We start from the raw sequence: 5170 nt of genomic DNA on the forward strand, positions 1-5170 counted from the left end.
CGGACCCTAGAATTAAAACCTCGCGTTCACACTATAAAATTCTATCGAAATTGACTGAAATTTGTTGGAGATGACTCAGTACGACTGGCAGCTACTCTGTGCAAAGCAGCGTGGCTAGAACTACACGTGGGCTCCACATCAAGAGCCGGACCCTAGAATTAAAATCTCGCGTTCACACTATAAAATTTTATCGAAATTGACTGAAATTTGTTAAAGATGACTCAGTACGACTGGCAGCTACTCTGTGCAAAGTAGCGTGACTAGAACTACACGTGGGCTCCACATCAAGACTCGGACCCTGGAATTAAAACCTCGCGTTCACACTATAAAATTTTATCGAAATTGACTGAAATTTTTAGAGATGAGTCAATATGACTGACAGATACTCTGTGCAAAGTAGTGTGGCTAGACATATATGTGATCTCCACATTAAGTGTAGAACCACTAAATTCCTCTGCATAGTAGAACCCATGAGTTTTTATGGGTTACCCGCTTATAATGGGGCGGGTTGGTTAGAGTTGAGAAATTAACTAATTGAGTTGGGTGGGGTTGGGTATCTAAATATGTTAATTTTGGGTGGGGTTGGGTATGGTGCGGGTTCCAACCCATTAGCAGGGCTAAATGTAGGAGAGCTACGCTTTATTGCATTACAGAGAGAATACAATGGAATTTCTTTAGAACTACGTAGGAAAAAATAGCTTTGAGAAATAGAAATACCGCTTTGAGAAATAGAAATACCCAGCTCCTAACCTTGCTCCATCACTGATTGGGTTTCTACTTCTTGACGAGAAATCGTGCTCTGTTTATTTCAGATATGTTACTGGAGGTTATAAGGAGAGTAGCTTCCATCAAGAATTCGAGGTTGAGCTGAGCCACTCCCTCGATCCCTTCATGCTAATCGCTCGGGAAACGTGTTTGTGAGGGGAACACGCTTCGACTAATATAAAGCGACAGAGGCTGCTCAAACTTAGCCATTCAAAGCCTGCTTTAATGGGCCGAATCACGGCTCATCCTCATGGATCGGGCCCTGATTCGCCCCATTTACTATGCGACGACCACCCACCTACCACGCCGCCAGCTGCCTTCCCCCGTCGTCCTCGCTTGATCCCCTATCCATTCACCCCACACCTTCTCCGTCTCGCCTCCCCCACCGCGGCACCGCCTCGGGCCCGCCGCGCCTCCCCCCCAGCCACGCGCCCTCGCCGCGGCGGCGGAGATGCAGGCCGCTGCCGCCTTCAACCGGGCAGCCGTCACCGCCCGCCCGCTCCATCGCTCCCCGAGGCCTCCTCTCCTCCACATGTATGTATGCTCAGCTTAATTCCGTCCTCTTTATGCCTTGGCAAGTTAGCTGCTTGCTTCCGCCTTCAAGCGACGCGCTCATTACAACGTGTGGCTTTGTTGAATTATGCAGAGCCGGGGCGGAGTATGGTCCGGGCGGAAGGAGAGGCGCGCCCCTGACGCGGCTCCGGTACGCCGGGAGCCTCTCCGTCGGCGCCGGCGCCGGCGGCTACGGCAACGGTAAGGACGGAGAAACCGTAGCTCAGTTAGTGCCGTACTCGATGTCCAAATTCATCCTGCTACCTTGCTTACCTAGGAAGCTAAACCTGGAAACCAGTATCTTTCTTTGGAGAAGAAAAGGAAGTCCAAATAAAAACAATTCAACACCATAAAGGAAGAGGCCGATGGAGAATGTTTTGATGTAATATATAACAGGCCACAGGCTGTTGCCACCAAATAAGGTTCTTTCAGCCTAAACAGAAAAGCTTATCAATTATCCGAAGGCAATCAATGTGACCAACTGAGCCTGCCACCATCTCGTTGCCTGTCTGCGAGGATCATCTCATCTGGTCATCCCTATCGTTCTGTGAGATAATTGGAATGACAAAACACAATTTTCCCTTTGAAATCCACAAAATTTTAACTGTTTGGATTGGCAGTCACCCATACCCCAATCCAGTTTGCCTAACTAGTCCTCCTTGTTAGTGAATCTGGGAAATAGTTACTGTCTGGTAAGAACTGTTTCCCTGTGGACTCATTGTTCTGATAAGATCAAACCAGATGGAATCTTAGGTACAAAACTTACTCGTCATATCATGAGACTGAGATTTACATGTCTTTATTTATTAAAGGCTCTGCAGAAGCACTGTTAACTTTTTTTGGCATTCTTTATGACTGCAATTGTTTCTATGGCACAGTTTGTTAACGTAGAGTAGTCGACATTGTTTCAGCTCAAGCTCCTCGATCCTATTGTCGAACCAACTGGAAAAGAAATCAAAAGTTTCATTCACTTAGTTGGGACAAACATTTTGAATTATGTCTCGCTGTTTTTGAGTTTTGATTTGTGAAGCGAAACCTTGCAATTGAGACCTCTTGTTTGCCGTCCCTGGTGGAGATGCTTAGCCTAACTTGTAACGAATAAACATTTGAATACATGCCCTTTAATGTTGGTTTTGCCAGCTAACATCTAAACTTTCTGTAGATTTTTCTTCATCATAGCTGTTATTTCAGTTATTTGTTTATTGTTTAGTCTGCTAGGTTCTGTCTTCAGTTGTGTTTTTTGTGCTGCTGGTTGTTTTAGTACCAGAATTAGCTACTGTTTCTGCTGCTGAGCTATTTGTGTGTATCGGCAGAGCGGGTTCCAGTGTTTCCAAGACAACAATCATGTGATCCCTACAAGCTTCTCGGTGTTGATCATGATGCATCCGAAGAAGAGGTCCGGAGTGCAAGGAATTTTCTTTTAAAACAATATGCTGGGTACGAAGAAAGCGAAGAGGCTATTGAAGGTGCTTATGATAAGATAATAATGAATAGCTACTCACACCGTAAGCATTCCAAAATCAATCTTAAAAGCAAGATATAAAAGCAAGTTGAAGAATCCCCATCATGGGTTAAGGCACTGCTTGGATACTTTGAGGTGCCATCACTGGAGATTATTTCAAGGAGACTTGCTTTTTTTGGTTTCATTGCTGGATGGAGCATTGCAACTTCTGCTGAGTCTGGGCCTGCATTTCAGGTATGCTTGGATTCATTTCTTACCTTTTACGATTCAATTTTAAGTTTCGGAGTTTTTAAATTTAGGGAGCTGTTATCCCTGAATCATACAGGTTTATTTAAGAGCCAAAACTGTCGGTTCGTGGGAGAGGTCATAAGTTTTTTTCCCCTCATTATTAAGGCCTCAAGAGTGCAAAGGGTTTAGATGATTTTCTAGTGTTTACCTTCAAAGTTTTGCTCTCTAGTGTCTACCTCCAAAAAGTCGAGAGTCAGTGTCCGGAAGATCTTTTCCCATTTGATTTGACAATTAGAATCATAAATGGACTTCATATCTTAGATGAAGCTTACTACAGTAATCTTTTCAGCTGTAACAAAATTTGGACACAAGCCAGTGACATCTTTCTCTTTTGCAGCTTGCGTTGTCACTTGTATCATGCATATACTTCCTCAATGACAAGATGAAGAACCTTGTTAGGGCATTCACCACAGGGTTAGTGAGCATTTCCACCGCATTCTATCTTAGATGTTATTGGTCATGCCCCAAGTTTTGATTTGTTTGTTTTTCCAGGCTTGGAGTCTTTGTGGGTGGCTGGATCTTAGGTTCTTTACTTGTCCTAGCCATACCAGCTTTCTTCATCCCACCTACTTGGTCCATTGAGCTCCTTACTTCACTGACGGCTTATGTTTTCATGTTCTTGGGGTGCACTTACCTCAAGTGAAACTTTTCAATAGTTCTCCTATGAAATTCCTGCTGTTGTCACAAAGAAAATTGCTCTTGCTGACATCTCCACTGCAAGTCCAAACTTCCTGGTTCGAGAAAAAAAAGTCCAAACTTCCTGATGAGTGACTGTCTGACTGAGCGTGACCGGCCTTCACATTTTTGGTCCTGAGAGTATATTATGATCAATGCACTACTGTACCTTACCCCAGGATGGTTCAAACTTCAGATACATAGTTTTTTTTTAGATATATACGTTTTTGTTGCCCCCTTTAGTCGTACACAAGTGTATTGATTAGTATTCTACCCATAGCTAGTTGATTAACTTTTTTTTGTACGTTGGTAAAGCATGCCATTGTGTTTTTCTACCTGTTTATTAGTGTCTCATAATTGCAATCAAGCATTGCTGCAGCAATATAATTTCAGTGGCTTGTTTGTGATTCCTCTCTGCATGTTAAAAGTGATGGAACTCGAGTCCATTTCAGCTCGAAATTGTGGTGGTGTGCAAACCTGGACAGCAGGTATTTTGGGGCAGGCCTATGCAGTAAAGCAGATACTAATATGTACTCCATCCATTTCAAATAATTAGTCATTTTTGGCTTTTCTAGATACATAATTATATTATATTTAGGTACATAGCAAAATCTATGAATCTAGAAAAGCTAAAGCGACTAATGATTTCGGACAGAGGGAGTACTTATTATCACTTCCGTTAGAGTGTGACGAGAGCCTCAAAAGTGGCAACTTTCCTGCTGTTTTATTTGCTTCTTACAAGTATTCTTCTTTCATCCAGACAATTTCGATTCTTCCACAGCTGCAACACTGTATCCCTCTGTATGTGTGAACAGAAATCACGCCGTTTCATCAGTGGAGCTCCGGATTTGCGCGCTGGGGTCTTCTCGTACCTCACGGGCTTGTACACCAGCGTTTGGTCGCCGCCGACGAGCTCGTCCATCGGCCTCGTCCACCAATCAGTGCGGCCGCCAGCAACCAAGAGGAGCATCTCATGAAAGGAAAAAAGAAGAGAAAAAACCCCAACCAAGATGCATATCTCTGGACTCGCATGAAATCCTCACATTTAGAAATACAAAGTGACCCGTTCAGAGAGGCCAGACTTGTCTCTCTCTATGTGTTTTCATTCCTGTATTCACCATCTTTGTTTAACTGTGTATTATTGATTATTCCTCTTATGTGTATGGCAAATGTTTCTGGTAGCTGCAAATTGTTTCTTGAGACAACGTGCATCCACGTTCTCACCATTAATGGAGCTCCCAAACTTTATATTATCTTCAAAACGAGATATGTGCGCGCGTCCGGCAATGGCGGAGGCATCCAAGGAGCTCAACGTGCATTGCCAAATTCTACTTGTGTCGAACCACGAGCCATTATTAGGTCAAGTCTCTGAGACCAGTTTTAATGGAATTATCATAGTAGTGTCATGAGCATTAAATTTGCTGACAT

The 5170-nt window shown here is 43.5% G+C and overlaps 1 pseudogene; it reads left to right on the plus strand.

The window, feature by feature from the left end:
• The first annotated feature begins 1085 nt into the window (after positions 1-1085).
• Positions 1086-4923, plus strand: LOC120679478 (annotated as a pseudogene).
• Positions 4924-5170: the final 247 nt, after the last annotated feature.

This window comes from Panicum virgatum, chromosome 6N (assembly GCF_016808335.1).
Source record: "Panicum virgatum strain AP13 chromosome 6N, P.virgatum_v5, whole genome shotgun sequence".
NCBI classification, from domain to species: domain Eukaryota; kingdom Viridiplantae; phylum Streptophyta; class Magnoliopsida; order Poales; family Poaceae; genus Panicum; species Panicum virgatum.